Here is a 20,391-nt window from a genome sequence, read left to right on the forward strand (position 1 = left end):
TGTCGTCCATGGACTTTCTGGTTTAAGTTTATACTAGTTTATACTAGCTTTTAGTTAGTTTAGTGTACTTTTAACCAGAATCATGTGGCAAAAAAAGTATGTAGAACTTTAAAACTTATTGGGGGACATTTACTGTATAATTGTTGCTTTAGTAAGCAAGTTCTGAGGGCATTTTTTTTTTTGCTTTAGTTTTGCTTATGTGTGACATATTTATCTTACTATCACAGGGGTTGGATACATTTGGAGCACATATGCAAAACAAAAAAGTAGTAGCTGAGACTTTTGTGAGACTTTTTTGCGACTTTTAAATTTTGCTCACGTACGGGAGTTTTGTACTCCAGGTCAGACCTGGAGCAGACTTACAACTTTTTTTTTGCCTACGTGAGACTGAAATTTGCTTAGGTAACTTTTTGCTTGCCCACATAAGTCGCACACAAAAGTGCTTAGGCGCACGTGTGACTTTTTGTCGGCATGGAGTAAGCAACAAAAGGCTCTAAATACCTTAATAAATGTCCCCCATTATAAATGTGGTGCAAAGTTACATGCGCCACAATAATTATATTTTTTTTTTTTGCAACAAACTTCTGGCACAAATATGGGCTACTGTCATTCATGTATGTTTTTATTCCTAAACTATGCTCTAGTACTCTTTGCATTGATGCACAAATTACATGCTATTGTGGTGGGGTCACACTAATGACTGTCTTTATTTCCAGACTTCTAAGTATTATAGTGTAAGGACTCTAAGCTTATATCGTATGAAAACATGGAAGCAAAATCCATAATTGGTTTCAGTGCTTAGGCAGGTAATGTCCCCATTATATAGGCTCATATTCTTGTCGCACTATGAAATGGTTAATGAGCTTGCAGCACATATGTGACACAGGCTTGTGGTCAGAGGCCGGCAATACGCTGACTGCAGTGTGATAATCTGTGCACACGGCATAAGAAATGAGACCGGACCGGAGGACTGAAGAGCTATAGCGACACAACAAGAGAACAGAAGAAGGTAAGAAGTTTTGTTTGTTTTTTTGTAGCCCGGGGACAATAGGATGAAACTTTTTTTCACTATACTACTCCTTTAATTAATTTGGTGATGTTGATATCATATTACATTTAGTAGTATAAAATGGGTTACCATATTGCATTTTAATTTTACTTTACTGTAATAATTTTTAACATAAGCCAATGTAGTGTGATCATTGGCTAAAAGGCGTACTTATACTGTTTTGTCACTTTAAAGTGGTTATCCCGCTCCAGAAAAAATGTTTAAAAAAAGAGTCAGGGTGATAAAAATAAATAAATAAAAAATAAGTCATACTCACCTGCCCTGTTTGCCACAACTGAGATTCCAACAGCTCCTGGCCCCCACTGCTCAGAACTGTTTCCTGGTTCTTGTGATGCATTAACCCTTCAGTATCTGCCCATTCAGCCACTCACTGGCTGCAATAGTGACACAATTGTCAATTCTTGTAGGGTCAATGCTTCATAGGAAACAGGATGAAGCACTTAGCAGTGGGCACCATGACCGATCAAAACAGCAGCTGCAGGGAATATTGATAAAATGCTAAAATTCCTTATTGCAACAAATGCTGCCAAAGATTTAAAAAAAATTTCATTTGTATTTCAAGTAATATGTCTTGGTAGAAAGCATTCCTATTAAATATTTTACCTTAGAAATTTTAATGGTAAGAAAATATTACTTGAAAAAAATATCCATTTGTATTCTTTAAATATAAATGTAAACCATATGAATAAGAGGAAAATTTAAGTGTGTGGACTGCTGACATATATAACGGAGCTTTGTGCAACAAAGTGTCATTTGTTAAACATCTGGAGATGGTCGGAAGTCATGAAAATGTGTATCCTAACGCCAAACACTGTGGGCACTGATACTGCTTTGACAATGAACTATTGTTCTAATATTAGATATGATCAGTGCTTTAGTGTTTATGGTCGTGCATTTGGTGCTACATGCAAAGCCATATGACTTTCCAGGGCTATTCTGTTCCTGCTACTTTTAACACATTTACTTCTGAATGTCATTGTTCATGATTCTCATTTTTAAATTTAGCTTTTAAGAATGTCCCTCTTTGATGTCTCCTCTGGATGACTGGGCAATACTGTTTAAGCTCTTTATTACAGAGGAATTGCATAATATACAAACATTCTGTACAGAGACGGTAATTCGTCCCTAGTGTCATGTCTGTCTTGGTCTGTGTTCACACACAGTTATTGGATTTGCTGTGTGTGAACAGTTTTATGTTCCCTGGTTAGGGAATAGTTAATGTCTCTGGCTTTTTCAGCCTCAGCCACTGTTGTCCAATAGCCTTTAGGGTGTGTCTACTTAATAGGGTACTCCCCTGGAAAATTATAATTTATTTTTTTTCAAATCAACTTGTACCAAAAAGTTAAACAGATTTTTAAATGACTTCAATTTAAAAATCATAATCCTTCCAGTATTTATCAGCGGCTGTATGTATTCACAGGAAGTTATTTTATTTTTGAATTTCCTTTCTGCCTGACCACAGTGTTCTCTGCTGGCACCTCTGTCCTTTTTAGGAACTGTCCAGAGTTGGAGCAAATACCGATAGAAAACCTATCCTGCTGTGGATAGTTCCTAAAATGGACAGAGTTGTCCGCAGAGAGCACTGTGGTCAGGCAGAAAGGAAATTCAAAAATAAAATAGCTTCCTGTGGATCATAACAGCAGTTGAGAAATACTGGAAGGATAAAGATTTTTTAATAGAAGTAATTTACAAATATGTTTAACTTTCTGGCACCAGTTGATTTAAAAAAAAAAAAATTCCAGTGGAGTACCCCTTTAAGTTCAGCACTGACTAGCTTCAGTTCTGGTGATACTTCATTTACTGATAGACTTCTTGATGTCTAGCTGCTAACATGCTGGCCATGCTGCTAATGGAGACTTTGAGTGAAACACTCCTTATTTGAGCTTTTAAATCTACTATCTCTGTTTTAGCATGCACTTTGTATTTCCTGGTTTTAGCCATGTTAGGTGGCATGCTCTTAGTAGATTTTAGCTGTGTTTGAATAGTCTGTTAGGATTTGCATATCCTTTCTGCACGTTAGATGAGCTGAAGGCTGCATGCACTGGGACCTCTGTGTCAATCAGGGGGTGGGCGTGGCGGCACGGGGCATCAGGTACCTCGCTCCACGCCTATCCAACCATCATTGGCTTTGATCAAAAGCATTTTTTGGTGTCATGAAAGCCTGCAAATATTAGGTAATAACATAGCTATACACACCACCTGCACACAGTACAAAGGCTGTGTGCAGGTTATTGCACCAAGATTTCATGACAGTTGCGCTTTAAGCTTATTCATGTTTTGTTCTGGAGTCTGTTCAGACTAATCCTTTTTCCTGTCTGGTGTTTTGAACTCTATATGTTTATTAGTTCTTTATTCAGATCTTTGGAGTTTTGTTCATGACCGCTTATCTATAGAGTCCTCTGTTCATGACCACTGAGTCCACTGTTCATGCCCGCTGATATAGTGCCCTCTGTGCTGCTCACTGATCTGAAGTTATGCTATAGAGTTTTATGTTCCTGTTATGTTTCTGGTTTGTGACCGACTATTTATTAGTATGTGTTTTTAGACCCCTGCACTTTAGCTCAGAGAGGGACTGACGCCCAGTTGTCGGTCCACAGTTTAGAGTGGATGGGCAAGTAGGCAGGGAGAGAGGTTTTAGGGTCAGTTTAGGGCTCACTCTCCCTGTCCCCCTGGTCGGTCCCTGACACCTAGGCTGTGTTCTATTAATATATGACGATTTTTTTTTTTTTTATATATTTATAAAACGTTAATGTGTACATTCACAATCGGGGACATTTGTCATTGTTGCTTTGGTAAGCGAGTTCTGTAAGCATTTTATTTTTTTGCTTTAGTTTTGCTCATGTATTATACATTTATTACACTATCACAGGGGGTTGATAAATTTGGCTCACATAAGCAAAAACCAATAAATCACTTTTGAATACCATTTTTTTTAACACATAAGCAAAAACCAATAAATGACTTCAGAACACCACTTTGCAGCTTTAAAAAAATGTGTGATATGTATGTGTGTTTATTAAATAGTTTTTTATCACTTTTTCCCCCTAGATTTGGAGGAGTATATGGTGATCAGCATTGTTGGTTTAATGTTAATAAAATGGTTAACAGGGGAGTGTTGTTTTTTTTTATAATTTTTTTTCAAATGTGTTGTTTTTTTTTACATTTTATTTACTCAACAGGCTTAGTAGTGGAAGCCGTCATATAGACAGAGTCCATTACTAAGTCAGGCTTAGCGTTAGCCGCAAAAACAGCTAGCGCTAACCCCCAATTAATACCCCAGTACCCACTGCCGCAGGGGTGCCGGGAAGAGCTATACCAACACGCCCAGAGTGTCAAAAATGGTGATCCTGGGCCTAGGCAGTAACAGGCTGGCATTATTTAGCCTGGGAAGGGCCAGTAACAATGGTCCTCTCCCACCCTCGTAACGTCAGGCTGCTGCATCTTGGTTGGTATTTGGCTGAGAATAAAAATAGGGGGAACCCTATACTTTTTTTTTTGCATAAATAATTAAATATTTAAAAAATGGTTCCCCCTATTTTTATTCTCAGCCAAATACCAAGCTTGTCACCTGCCCCCACTGCACAACTATAACTCCCAACATTCCCTTACTGTGAGTGCATGTTAGGAGTAGTAGTTGTGAAAACCAGGGAAGCGAGCAGTAATGCGCTCTGCTCCCTGGACGGCAGTGATAAGAAAATCACTGTAATTTCATATTTCCCGCCAATGGTAGATTTGAAATTACAGTAAACTCTGCGGTGCTGTAGCACAGGGAGCCCGGGCTGACATAACACTGCAGCCGCCAAGAACTTCTGCAGCTGGGAGATGTGCAAGAGCCGTCCCAGCTGCCAGCGGGAAATATAAAAATGTGCTCTCCAAAGCTGGCCTGGCTTACATTTTTGGAGGGGTTGCGACTTTTTGTGCGACTTTCATACTTGATAAATCCCTGACCACTACAAAGTGAAAAATGAATTTCACTTTCGTACACACTTTTGAAGCTTTTTGCTTACAGCCAAAAGTCGCAAAAAAATTAGCTTAGGTGTTTATGCGACTTTTTGTGCGTCTTTCGTAAGCAAAAAAAGAGCTCTTGATCCCTTGATAAATGTCCCCCAATATTTTCATTTATAAATTTATACCACGTTAAATAAAAATACAGACAACCTTAAGTCCACTCCATACCAAACAGACAGGAGAGGAGAAGGATAAAAAAAAACTTTCACTTATTCAGTCATTTTGTCCATATTTTATTATATTGCCACAATCCCTTCTCCCCCACCCCATACAGAATATCTTTTTTTTTTTAATTTCTGTTAATTATATAATAATTATAAATAATATAAAAGACATACTATGTATTAAGGAAATATCATAAGAATGTGCTACATGTATTCTTTCATAATATAGCATGTAATGTTGCATGCCACAGAGACCTTAAGGGTCTATTCACACGTACAGTATTCTGCGCAAATTTGAAGCACAGAATTTTCTGCTGTAGATTTCAGTGTAAACTGAATGACTGAACACCGCTTGAAATCCTGTACATCAAATCAATCTGCACAGAATACTGTACGTGTGAATAGACCCTAAAGGAAACCGGACCCCAGCAACTTCTGCTGGCCCCATGGTGTAGTAATTTAACATGTATTCCAAAAATTGCTGTGTCATCATGGCCATTCAGGTAGGCCCAGATTTATCAAACTGTGTGAGAGAAGAAAATAGAGTAATTTTCTCACAGCAACCAATCACAGCTCAGCTTTCACTTTACCAGAGCCCGTTTGCTGAGATGTGATTGGCTGCTATGGGAAAATCCCCCTATTTTTTCTCTCACACCGTTTAATAAATCTGGGCATAATGTTTCTACATTAATTATTAATTGCTTGCAGCATGTGCATTCCTGAGTCATTTTGAGGGACATTTATCAATGTTTGCTTATGTATTCTTTTTTTTTAGTAATTTTTTCCTTACTTTTTTTTTTTGCTTATGTGTGACTTATTTATCAACTGGTTTCAGCCTGTTGATAATTTTCTTTCACGTAAGCAATTTTTCCTTTTTTACTTTGGTAGTAGCTTTTTCTGCTCCATGTTTGAGCTGGAGTAAATTTAATCAATTTTTAACCCTGTTGTGACTTTTTTTTGCGCAGTTGCGACTGTCGCAGTTAATAAATACTTGACTACCTGTAGTCCATTTTAAAATTATTACTACGTAGTTAATTTTTGGAAAACTTGCTTTTCTTGCTTTCCAGTCAAAATGTCGCACGAAAAATTGCGTAGTCACAGTTGCGACAATTTTGCTACAATTATAGTAAAGAAAACCCGACTAAACCCTTTGATAAATGTCCATATTTGTCTCAACCCCATTATTCATAGTCTGAAAGCTCTCATGAGCAGGGTCGTACTGTCTGATACTTGTCTTTGTACCCCAAAAATTGTAAAATGCTGCAGCATCTGTTGGCACTATATAAGTAAATATTATTTTTATTATTAGTATTATTATTCTTATGGAGTCAGTGCTGTAAGTCTGCTCAGTAAAGCTCTAAACACACCTCCTGCTCAGTGTTTGACATTCTCCAGTGTGTGTTTCAGGGCTGCTAAGACTTATGTCACAATCACAGGGGATGTTTATTATATAGCAATGTGTTTGGAGACAGACTGCCCCAGTGACTACAGGCAGCTAATTTACATGCTGCATGTGCTGGAATCAATGTATAAGTATGGCCATGACATAGGAAAGTTTGGAATACATGTTAAATGACCAACACAATGATGCCAGCAGTATTTGACTGACAGGTTCCTTCTAATGTGTAAAATCAGAGGCAAACAGGGGTGCAATATGGGCCCATAGAGCTATAATATTGCTGCATTTAGGAATTCCAGCACTGACCAAACACAAATACCCTGAAGGTGCAATGCCCGGGGTACAAAATCCCAATATATCAGTGATTTCCGTGAAATTAATATAAAGACGGACATGGGATTGAAGTACTGTTAAAAGCCTGTGTCACTGTGCCTAAGTGACTTCAATATTACGTGGACATACATCCACAGTCACATAACTGATAGTGGGGGCATATAGAAGCTCTTCCAAATGGATAATTATCCACCACACTGTAAGGACCAGGCACAAGGTGAAAGGATGTTAAAATATGAACACAGTGCCTTCCCCCTGCCCCCCCCCCCCCCCCCCCCACACACACACACACTTCTGTAACAAATCACTGCCATCAGGAGGAAATGAGGCAAGCTGATATATAAGGATTTTTTACCCCTTCAGGGGAATTTTTTTGGTGGATATTGGAATCCCAGAATCCCAGAATTTGTGTATGAATTTTCAACACTGCAAGCATTTGTAGTGCATATTGCAAACACTAAAAGGAAAAGTGCGGAATAACTCACCCAGTAAGTTGATAGCAGCAGGATGATTCACATCACATCCATTTGGTGAACAAGCAGGGAGGTGGAAGATGGAAACGGGGGGAATCAGGCATTGGGCCCGATGCCTGATTCCCCCATTTCCATCTTCCGCCTCCCTGCTTGTTCATCGAATGGACGTGATGTGAATCATCCTGCTGCTATTAACTTACTGGGTGAGTTGCTCCGCACTTTTCCTTTTAGTGTTTGCATTATTCATTCATTTCTTGCATGCAGCACCACCCCCAGCAGCACACAGTCTGTGAGCACTGGCCATATCATTGGAGGGAAGATTTATATAGGACAAACTGTGGCAGTGCTGGATTCTACTTTCTTTTGTGTCTTATTATTTGTAGTGAATATGTCATTGTTTTCTTCACACCTTTCTAAAAGCTAATTTTAGAGAAGGTAAAAAAAAAGTTTACATTTTTTAAAATGTTATATATATATTTATATATTAATATATATATATATATACTAAAGAAATATTTTCATAATATATAATATATATTTTAAACATATTTATACTAACTACATTGCATATTTAGTTTTAAATGTGTATAATGTATACCATGTGTACACTTTCTCAATGTCTGTACTGTAATCCTCCTTTATTACAAAGTGTAACCCCTGCTAGTCTGACAATACCCTAAAATACTTTCAAAGGTCACTTGTTAAAGCGGGTAGACATTATTGCCCTAACTTAACTAAAACACTTTTCACTTTTCAGATCACCGTTCAAAGATATTTTACTGGAATGTAAATTAAAGAGTACCTGTCACCAACTTAAAGGGGTATTCCAGGCAAAACCTTTTTTTTTATTTATATATATATATATATATATATATATATATATATATATATATATATATCAACTGGCTCCGGAAAGTTAAACAGATTTGTAAATTACTTCTATTAAAAAATCTTAATCCTTCCAATAGTTATTAGCGTCTGAAGTTTTCTGTCTAACTGCTCAATGATGATGTCACGTCCCGGGAGCTGTGCATGAGAGGAGAATATCCCCATAGGAATTGCACAGCTCCCGGGACGTGAGTCATCAGAGAGCAGTTAGACAGAAAACAACAATTCACCTTCAGAAGCTAATAACTATTGGAAGGATTAAGATTTTTTAATAGAAGTAATTTACAAATCTGTTTAACTTTCCGGAGCCAGTTGATATATATATAAAAAAAAAAGTTATGGCCTGGAATACCCCTTTAAACTTTTAATATAGTGTTCTTTGTGTAATTAGCAGAAACTTTACCATTCACTTGCTTTGGCAGGAGACCAAACTCAAGAAGTGCTTCTCTGCACTGAGCTTGATTGACAGCTGCAAAGAGCCTCAATGAAACATGCAAAGAGCCTCACTGAAACATGCAAAGAGTCTTATGAAAGCTGCACAGAGCATGAGGTCTTCTATTCATCACATTACTGCAACCATATGAGGGCGGAAGTGGTTCCTCAGCAGGCTTAAGTAATGTCATGCCTGCTGGGAAACCTCCACTTTCTCCTATTGGGAGATTGCATAAAGAAAGAATAAAGGTAAGATACAGAGCTTTTTAAAGCTTTGATATTTTTTTTAAGGGTGGGAGGAGTGTTAGCAGTAGTTAAGGAACATAGCCTGAGTTAGTTTGGAAAAGTTTATTTGGTGACTTTTTAACGTGTATATGCTGTAATATATAGGTATATGTGATAGAAATATTTGAGTCAGAGCGGCTCTAGAAAGTCTGGGTGGGGATAAAGAAAACAGCGATGCCTGTATAGTGACTGGAGTGTGTCACAGTTATGCAAGCCAGTGGACTGTGCATAAATAGCTTTGGAAGAAATTAGGGGTTTGCGAAGAAACCCTTATCCAGTATAAATTAAAAGTACATCTTGTAAACTGCAAATCAGAAGGTAAGACTAACCTGAGGAAATTGTTCAAACATTACTTGAAATGTTGGAACACCCAGAAAAGCATTAGGTCATATTTGTAATATTGGCCAGGTAGTGGAAATCTCTTAATTACAGTCCATTTGACCTGATAAGGTACATAAAATTTTGTCTAAATCAGACAACCTCTAGCTCAAAGTGAAACATCAAATTATCAAATATCTAATGGTGAGCAACTAGTTAACCAGTAAATCAATACATATAATGATTTGTCAGTGTTTTAAACAATAGAAGGAAGGGCTGTAAGTAAAAAGACTTAATTTCTTCATCAGCCTGTGATTCCTTGTAGTCAGGTTAGGTGTTCACCCACTAAAGGAGACAACTGTAAGGGAGAATGGGCGCAGCACTCAGTAGGTACTAAAGAATGTGCATCTGCCACAGGAATTTCATGTGTAAGTGCAAGAGCGATTTTACTTTATTATAATAGCATGTTGAAGCATGATAACATTACTTGTGCTTATTCAGATGATTCATCAGTTAGAAAGATAGTAGTCGATCAATGATACAGGTTCTGAAATGTTCTTTTCGGTTGTTCTTTGAACATATATTAATACTGATATGATCTAAAGGTAAGTCTGAAATCCTGGTTCTCATATGCCAAACAAAATCCTTTCCTTTATTGTTTCCAAATCATGCTATAGTGTTATATTAGTTCCCCCTACAAGTATTGTGTAGGTGTGTTTGAGACAATAAAAAAATGTCAAATAGGGTTATTATTCATATATTGAGGTTAACACGTTAAATACTTTAGGGACAATAGTTTGTATAACAGCCAACTAAATGTAAATTCTAAAATATTTCATTTAATTGTTTGCTATGAGTACCAGCTGGACATTTTTTGGCAGATATTACAAACCTTTTATATATTACCATCATAGACACCCATTGTGTCATAGAACAATGTTTTGGGCATAGTGTTTTCCCCCACTCACACAATCAATATACAGGTACATTTTAACCCCTTTACTTAAAATCAGGTACATGTACGTGGTGATTAGGGATGACTTCCGCATCACCATGTACATGTACCTGATGGAAATAAACTGTCACAGCGCCGCCGGGCACTGCTATGTACGGTGAACGGCGTAAACATAAAAAAAAATTTAAAAGACCAAAATCGCTGCTTTTTTGTCACATTTTATTCTAAAGAAATTTATAAAAAATGTATAAAAAGTAAAACCTAAGCAAAAATGATACTGATAAAAACTACAGATCATGGTGCAAAAAATGAGCCCTCATATTGCCCCATATACGGAAAAATTAGAAAGTTATAGGTAGTAAAATTAGGGCAATTTCAAACATACTAATATTGTTAAAATGGTTTGAGATTTCTTTTAAGCGGTACAATTATAGAAAAGAATATAATCATGGGTATCATTTCAATCGTATTGACCCACAGAAATTTGCTAAATTGCGTCTTTCTTTTCAATTTTCCCACATAAATAATATTTGTTTGGTTGCGCCGTACATTTTATGGTAAAATAAGTGATGTAATTGCAAAGTACAATTGGCGGCGCAAAAAACAAGCCCTGATATGGGTCTGTGGATGGAAATATAAGAGAGTTATGATTTTTAGAAGGTGAGGAGGAAAAAACAAAATTGCAAAATTTAATGCAAAAATAAAATTGGTCTTGTCCTTAAGGCCAAAATGGGCCTGGTCCTTAAGGGGTTAAAATGAAAAATCTGCAAAAATAAATAAAATTTTAAAATTCTGCCTCCACTTTGCTTTTATTTCTGTGAAACGCCTAGAGGGTTAATAAACTTCTTTAATGTCATTCTGACTACTTTAAGGGGTGTAGTTTATAAAATGGGATGATTTATGGGGGTATCTAACATACAGGCCCCTCAATTCCACTTCAAAACTGAACTGGTCCATGAAAAATCTGATTTTGCAATTTTCTTGAAAATCTGGAAAAGTGCTGCTAAACTTATAAACCTTCTAACATTCTAAAAAAGTAAAAGAATGTTTACCACATGATGGGAACATAAAGTAGACATATGGTAGATGTGAATCAATCATCAATTTGGTGTGGCATGGCTATTTATTGTACAAGCAGAAAATGTAAAATCTAGAAAAATGCAAATTTTTCATTTTTTTTCACTATTTTTTTTTTGTTACAAGAACCACTAAATATATCAGTCAAAAGTTACCACTAATGTAAAGTACAATATGGCACGAAAAAACTATCGCAGAATCTCTTTCATCAGTGAAAACGTTCCAAAGTTATTACCAAATAAGTAGACACAGTGGCCCTCATTTACTAACAGGATCCCGACACTTTTTGTCGGGTTTTGCGCCAGAATTCTGTCTGCGCCAGAATCTGTCGCACAACCCGACAAAATCAAAATCACTCAGAGTGAAAAAAAAAAAAACAACAAAAGGGGCTTTTTTCCCAACAAAAGGGGTGTGTTCTCGACAAAGAGAAAAAACCCTCCGAGTGGGAAGAAAACTCACAGGAAAACCTGTGAGTTTTGCTTCACAGAAAACTGACAGCTCAGAGCTGTCGGTAAATTCCTCAAAACGGAGTGAATCCTGCTACCCCCAGCATGGAACAGGGTCTGTTCCATGTTGGGGGTAGTAGTAGAGGGGCTGAGGGATTGATCGCACCGGGTCTCACTTCTGAGACCCGATCCGATGTTATTAAGCAGGGGAGCGGGCGGCAATTTCCGATCCCCTGCAATGTACTGTAAACTTTCATTTTTAAATTCCCCACCAGTCCACCAGGAGCCCTGAATGTCCGGGACCGAGGAGCCAATCAGGGCTACTGACAGGGTTTTAATATAGAAGCGCTGTGGTGGGCAAAGATGTATAGAATCGCTGGGGGGTATATATCTGGCCCCTCCAGCGTTTCTATATACCTTTCCTCCTGCTGCGCTATATCAAACTTAGGCCCCCCCCCAGTGCTATTATATATATATATATATATATATATATACTGACCCCCGCTGCGCATATTTATATATATACTGACCCCCCCCCCCCAGCTGTGCATATTAATATTCATGCTCCCCCTATCCTGGCTGCCAATGAATGAAAACTCTATTAGCGGCGGAGCGGAAGGCTGCCTGCTCATGCTGCTAAGAGTTTGTCATTCATAGCGGGCAGCAGCTGCATATCATGCTATGGGGGTCAGACATATGGAAATATGTCTGACCCTCACATCATACATATACAAATGCCGGCTCACCGCTATGAATGACAAGTAAGCTATTCGGAGCAGCAGCGCGAGCCTCCCTGCACTGCTTTACTTGTCATTCATAGCGGTGAGCCGGCATTTGTATATGTATGATGTGAGGGTCAGACATATATCCATATGTCTGACCCCCACAGCATGATATGCAGCTGCTGCCCGCTATGAATGACAAACTCTTAGCAGCGAGAGCGAGCAGCAGCCCTCCGCTCCCCCGCTAATAAAGTTTTCATTCATTGGCAGCCAGGGGAGGGAGAGCATGAATATTAATATGCGCAGCTGGGGGGGGGTCAGTATATATATATATATATAAATATGCACAGCGGGGGTCAGTATATGCGCAGCACGGGTCAGTATAGATATATAATAGCGCTGGGGGGGCAGTACATTTATTCAAGCGCAGCGGGAACTAAGTTTGATATAGCGCAGCAGGGGGAAAGATATATAGATTCTATACATCTTTGCCCACCGCAGAAGTGAGACCCGGTGCGATCAATCCCTCAGCCCCTCTACTACTACCCCAACATGGAACAGACCCTGTTCCATGATGGGGATAGTAGTACAAGCACTAATGTAGTCAGAATTTGTAGAGACTTTTTTCTGTCGCACAGAATACGTTTTGTGCGACAGAAAAAAAACCTGCGACAGAAAGAAAGGGAAATTGGGCGACAGATTAGTAAATAGCATCAGAAAAAAAAGGAGTAAAGGACTTGCAAAAACACAAACCGACACTCCACTCTTAGTAAATGGGGGCCATTATATTTTGAAAATTTGCCTTGGTCATTAAGGTCAAAACAGACTGTTGAGTAAAGGGGTTAACATCCACAATGCCAAAATTTTTGATGATTTTTAGTTTATTATGAGAACTAGGGATGATTGAATCGAATCTGCCGAATCCGAATTCGTTACGTATTTCAGGAAAAATTTAATTCGTAACGAATGAAAATATCACCCCGATTCGATCGCGCAAATTGCTTCATTAAACTCCATTTGGTGCAGTCCAGGCTCCAGGGGCCGGGTATCTAAAATGGTGAATCCACATGTGAGGACATGGGGCAAGGAATCCTCGGAAAGCGGGAAGGCAGAGCGGGAAGGCAAGTAAGCGGGATGACCCTGAATCACATGCAGCATGCAGCCTATCAGCAGCCAGCCACCCCTGTGATGTCACAGCCCTATATAAGCCATCTTGCAGCCAGTCACATCAGCGTTCTATTGCAGAGAGAGAGGGACAGAGAGCAGTGTGTGTTGCACATAAAAGCATTTTTACAGCAGAAACTCACCTCCCAGTCACATCAGCATTCTATTGCAGAGAGAGCGGGACAGAGAGCAGGGTGTTGCACAGAAAAGCTTTTTTACAGCAGCAATTTATCTCAAGCCCAAATCCAGCCTAGAAGCACTGATAGGGAAGCGAGTGAGATTGAGAGAGAAAGTGCAATTTGGGTGTAGAACACAGCGACTGTGTGCTGCAGCACTGGTGTGTACAAGAACTGATAAATGAATAGTAGCCATCCAGTTAGGGAGAGCAGAGCACTATAAGCATATTGTCCTCTATTAAGTGTAACCTGTGCGTACATCTAAGTGGTGCACCATTTTGTTCCTGTTAAAGTCTTGAGGGCCTAGATACTGTGAAAGGCCAGCCAAAAGTACACACCTGTTGGTGTTGTAGACAAATACTATTTAAGCGCACTGGAGCGCATTGTCCTCCCCTCATAAGTGCATACCACATATCTAAGTGGTGTACCATTTTATTCCTGTTAAAGTCTCCAGCCACCTCCAGGCTGTCTCATTCTTCAACTATATGGTCTCCTCATGCTTTCTGCCACCTTCAGGCTGTGTCATTCTGCCACTATATGGTCTCCTCATGCTGCCGTCAACTCCAGGCTGTGTCATTCAGCCACTATATGGTCTCCTCATGCTGCTGTCAACTCCAGGCTGTGTCATTGAGCCACTATATGGTCTCCTCATGCTTCCGCCACCTCCAGGCTGTGTCACTATACCGCCATGTGGTCTCCTCATGCTGCTGGCACATTAAATAAAACTTTTTAGGTTCATCTATTTGAAATCTTCAATTTAAATGTTTAAAAATATCTTTAATCTTTTCAATTTTGAGGCCCTTTGGTCTCGTCAGGCTGTTCCCACCTCCAGGCTGGGTCATTAAGCCACTATATGGTCTCCTCATGCTGCCGCCAACTCCACGCTGTGTCGTTCAGCCACTATATGGTCTCTTCGTGCTGCCACCACCTCCACGCTGTGGCATTCAGCCACTAAATGGTCTCCTCATACTGATTCCACCTCCAGGCTCTGTCATTGTACCACTCAGTGGCAGTGATTCTAATAGCCTCTAATCTGCATGTCATACTGAATAACAGTATTATTTCACTAACACATCACACACCCTATGCGTGTTACAGCAAGGCAAAGTGTTCTACACCCCTATTGAGGCTCTCTGTAGGCCAGAAATAGCAATTTTTAATACAGATTCCCCGCGAATATATTCATACGGAACCAAATTTTTTGGGAAAATTCGCGTATTGGCCAAATCAAATTTTTCAAAAAATTTGCTCTCTTTTCAAAAATTCGCTCTCTAATGAGAACCATAGAACTTGTAGACCTGCAGGGTGGTCTAGCTATTGTGGTAATATTACGAATGAAATAATAAAGTAGATTTATCAAAAACTGTGCAGAGGAAGAGTGATTGAATTGCCCATAGCAACAGATCGCTTCTTAAATTTTTTGACAAGGCCTCTGAAAAATGAAAGAAACACAGTAGAGCGCTCAGAAATGTTTAGATGCCCCATAGTGAACTTCCTTGTGTTCTTGCTAGAAAATCAAGTATTTCTCACAGAAAAGAATTGCAGTAACACATGTTTTGCTATACACAAGTTTATTCCCTTTGTGTGCATTGGAACTAAACCAAAAAGGGAGGAAAAAAGCAAATAGAACATAATTTCCCACCAAACTCCAAAAATGGGCTGGACAAAATTATTGGCACCCCTAACTTAATATTTGGTTGCACACCCTTTGGAAAAAATAACTGAAATCCGTCGCTTCCTATAACCATCAATAAGCTTCTTACACCTATGAGCCGGAATGTTGGATCACTCTTCTGTTGCAAACTGCTCCAGGTCTCTATTATTAGAAGGGCGCCTTTTCCCAAAAGCAATTTTAAGATCTCTCCACAGGTGTTCAATGGGATTTAGATCTGGACTCATTGCTGCCACTTCAGAACTTTCCAGTGCTTTGTTGCCATCCATTGCTGGTTGCTTTTTGACATATGTTTGGGGTCATTGTCCTGCAGGAAGACCCAAGATCTCGGATGCAAACCCAGCTTTCTGACACTGTGCTGTACAGTGTGACCCAAAATCTGTTGGTAATCCTCAGATTTCATGATGCCTTGCACACATTCAAGGCACCCAGTGGCAGAGACAGCAAAACATCCCTAAAACATCATTGAACCTCCACCATATTTCACTGTAGGTACTGTGTTCTTTTCTTTGTAGGCCTCTTTCTGTTTTCGGTAAACAGTAGAATGATGACTTTACCAAAAAGCTCTATCTTGGTCTAATCTATCCACAAGACATTTTCCCAGAAGGATTTTGGCTTACTCAAGTTTATTTTGGCAAAATGTAGTCTTGCTTTTTTATGTCTCTATGTCTCTGTGACAGAGACACAGTGGGGTCCTCCTGGGTCTCCTGCCATAGCGTTTCATTTCATTTAAATGTCAACAGATAGTTTGTGCTGACACTGATTCTCCCTGAGCCTGCAAAACAGCTTGAATATCTGTGGAACTTTTTTGGGGCTGCTTATCCACCACCTGGACTATCCTGCATTGATCTTTCATTTCTCTTCTGTCCACGCCCAGGGAGATTAGATACAGTGCTATGGCTTGCAAACTTCTTGATAACGTTGCGCACTGTGGACAAAGGCAAATCTAGATCTCTGGAAATGGACTTATAACCTTAAGATTGTTGATATTTTTCCACAATTTTGGTTCTGAAGTCCTCAGACAGTTCTCTTCTCCTCTTTCTGTTGCCCATGCTTAGTGTGGCACACACAGACACACAATGCAAAGATTAAGTGAACTTCTCTCCTTTTTATCTGCTTTCAGGTGTAATTTTTATATTGCCCATACCTGTTACTTGCCCCAGGTGAGTTTAAAGGAGCATCACATGCTTGAAACAATCTTATTTATCCACAATTTTGAAAGGGTGCCAATCATTTTGTCCACCCCATTTTTGGAGTTTCGTGTGACATTATGTCCAATTTGCTTTTTTCCTCCCTTATTTTGGTTTAGTTCCAATTCACACAAAAGGAATAAACATGGGTATAGCAAAACGTGTTACTGCAATCCTTTTCTGTGAGAAATACTTCATTTTCTAGAAATATTTCAGGGGTGCCAACATTTACGGCCATGACTGTATAAGGTTTAAGGATTTAAAGAGGTTTTCTAGCCTTGTTACAAAATAACATAATACTACAGAATGGGAGGACAAATAAAAAATATATATACTTACCCCTCAGCTAACCCAGCAGAAGTGCTATGATAGTGGCCCCAAACTTTGGATGCTGCAGCCAATCACTCCCATTCCCTGTAATTGGTATAAAAAAAAAAAAAAAAAAGGCCAGAAAAGCCTTTTAATAATGTTTGGTATTTAACTGGAGTCTACAATGTTATACTGTGTGTATTACCCTTTGATAAATACAGAAGCTACCCTGTTTCTCCTACCATATATTTGTGTTACCATGAAGTAAAGTCGCTTTTAATCAAAAATGGTATACCTTTTGGCCCTCAGTACTATTGTGAAGATTGTTACTGTGACTTAAATACTATTTACGGTTTGCATAATGATTACAAAATATCTTCCTAACTGGTTAATGATGTAGAAATATATAGCAGATCTAATTGACCATTTTCATTACATGCTCTAGTTGTCAGGCTGTGGTTATACATTGACCTTGACGTAAATTGTCTCTTTGAATTCTTGTAATATGTAACACAGACTAAGAGTTCTCAAGGTTACAGTGTATACACAAAAGTTTTAACAGCAAATATTAAATAGTCCAATGCCAAGACCTATAAATGTATATAGGTAGGGTTGCCAATAAGACAACTCATTTGCATATGCAATAGCTGGTTTACTTAAAGGGGTATTCCAGGAAAAAACTTTTTTTTATATATCAACTGGCTCCAGAAAGTTAAACAGATTTGTAAATTACTTCTATTAAAAATTCTTAATCCTTTCATTACTTATGAGCTTCTGAAGTTAAGGTTGTTGTTTTCTGTCTAAATCCTCTCTGATGACACCGGTCTCAGGAAATGCCCAGTTTAGAAGCAAATCCCCATAGCAAACCTCTTCTAAACTGGGCGTTTCCCGAGACAGGTGTCATCAGAGAGGATTTAGACAGAAAAGAACAACCTTAACTTCAGAAGCTCATAAGTACTGAAAGGATTAAGATTTTTTGATAGAAGTAATTTACAAATCTGTTTACCTTTCTGGAGCCAGTTGATATATATAAAAACATTTTTTTCCTGGAATACCCCTTTAAGGTTATCTATTTTGAAATAAAAAAAAAATAAAAAAAATAAAAAAAAATATATATATATATATATATATATATATTTGTGGTCAGGAAAACTATCAGATCCGAGTCTTGAGCCTACCTAACCGAAGCTAAGCAGCTTGAGTTGTGCCATAACTGCTGCGACAGATATACCTAAAAAGAGGGCAAAGACAACACTAGGTTATGAAGTAGGGAGTATTTATTGTATGAGTAGAATACAATCACGTGACCAAAAGCTTAAAAGTCAATAACATTTCACAAAGTGGATCTGGAATGTATCTGGAGTAACATGAGGACCACCACCTTCCCAATTTCTTAATGATGTGTACTGGCATGTTGTATTTAGAAGCTGCTAAAGCCGCTCCTATTCTAAAGGAGTGGCCAGAGATGGACATAGGGTTGACCTCCATATTTTTCAATATCACGCGGACATATCTCATAAACACAGCAGTAGTTAAAGGTACCCTTGACAAAGAGAATAATGGAGAATCAGGTGCCATACTGTTAATGACACTTAACCATTCTTGAATGACTACTACAGGACACCACGCATTACCAGTAGGGAAATACTTAATCTGGTTGACCTTCCCAGGCATAAGCATTTTGGAAGAGTACATTGTTAAGACATAGAAAGTGTCACACCACACAATATGTGACTTCCGTAAGAAGCCAGAAGAGGCATGAGTCCTAGAGAACTCCCCCGTCCTGAGGAGGCCATAATATGCTAAATACATGGCCGTCTTTAACAGTAGGCTGAGAGTGCAGCCGAAGGGCAAGCCAGACAAGGCTTGTGACAGAGACCTAAAAAGCTGCTCTGGTTGATACTGGTTGCTTCATGCTGCCTGGAGCCTAATCCCTTTGAGGATAGCCCGAATAGGATGGGAGGAGAATAATGAAGGATTATCTGGGTACTCTAGGGACTGAAAGTGCTGGATCCCTGGGAGGTAAAGTTTTATAGTATTGTGAGATTGTTGCTTTCTGCCATTCAAACCTCAAACTAAGGCCAGTAGGTATTTGATGTTACCGAGCTGCTGCTGGGGATGTGAACTTTGGAATTGGCCAAACAACCTCCATGCTGTGTTGTATGTCTTGAGCGTGTTGAATGAAAGCGACTGTGAAATGAGCATCTTAGCACTGCTTATGTGTTGTATCAATCCATCATAAACGATCTGAGGTGAGGAGTGAGAGTGGAAACGGCATCGGCCTCTGGGCACACCTGGAAAAAACCATCAATGTTAAGCCAAGATTCCTGTGCCCACTAATGTGTTCACCGAAAATATGAAAATTATGAATTAAAGATAACAAAATAAAGCGTCTAACAAAGGACATGATCTCTTTGGAAGTAGACCATCCTCTATTTAAGATGTCTGCTACGGCAGCATTGTCGGTGAAGAAAATAGACCGTACTGTTGGCCCATTCCCTGCACCAGTCCTGTGCGGCTGCCACCACTGGGTAGATTTCAAACAATGAGGATACGTGCCTAAACCCAGGCAGGCTTATCACTTCCTCATGCCAGGCACTGGCCATCCAATGGGAGTGATAGATCGCCGCAAAGCCTGTGGTGGAAGCCGCATCGGTTTGAGCACACTGAGACTGTTGTGAGGCCCTGGGTGTAAACAGTGATATGCCATTCCACTGGGACCATAAACTATCCCACATGGCTACGTCAGCTAACAATTCTCTGTCTAGTCGCACAGTGCTGTTTTGATCAGGGGCTGTGGGTAGTAGTTGAAGTAGTCTAGACACAAATTAACTCCCTTGTAGAATTATTGTAAATTATTATTTTATCGGCAAAGTTGAGCATGTTAAGGAGCGATTGCAGCTCCACCTTGGTAGACAACTGCGACACCACAACCTTGTTGATGGCAGCCCTGATCCTGTGCAGTTTTTCTAGCAGGAGACTAGCTTGCATCTTCACTATGTAAGCGTAACCCCAGAAAGGTGATCTGCGTGCTAGGGCCCTCGACTTTATTTGTAGCTATCGGAAAGTTTAGGTTGGCAAAAATGGTCCGTAATGTATCAAGGTCCAGAGGAACTGTGGCATGATGTTCTATGAACAGAAAGTCATCCAGATAGTGTATTAGGCAATTACAATGACCTCTGTTGAGTAATACCCAGTGGACAGCCTGAGCAAACTGATCAAATATCCAGGGGCTGCTTTTGGAGCCAAATGTCAGTTTGCTAGTGAAATATTACTGGTCGTCCCACTTGATGCCATGCAACTGCCATAGA

General features: G+C 39.2%; 1 long non-coding RNA gene across 1 annotated transcript in view; it reads left to right on the forward strand.

Annotated features, from left to right (window-relative positions):
- The first annotated feature begins 924 nt into the window (after nucleotides 1-924).
- LOC130273832 (uncharacterized) overlaps nucleotides 925-20,391 on the forward strand; it is an 84,081-nt gene continuing 64,614 nt past the window's right edge. The window contains exon 1 of the long non-coding RNA XR_008844134.1: nucleotides 925-1,009. This is a non-coding gene — a long non-coding RNA (uncharacterized LOC130273832). The remainder of the gene's footprint in view (nucleotides 1,010-20,391) is intronic.

This window comes from Hyla sarda, chromosome 5, assembly GCF_029499605.1.
Source record: "Hyla sarda isolate aHylSar1 chromosome 5, aHylSar1.hap1, whole genome shotgun sequence".
In the NCBI taxonomy this organism is placed as follows: domain Eukaryota; kingdom Metazoa; phylum Chordata; class Amphibia; order Anura; family Hylidae; genus Hyla; species Hyla sarda.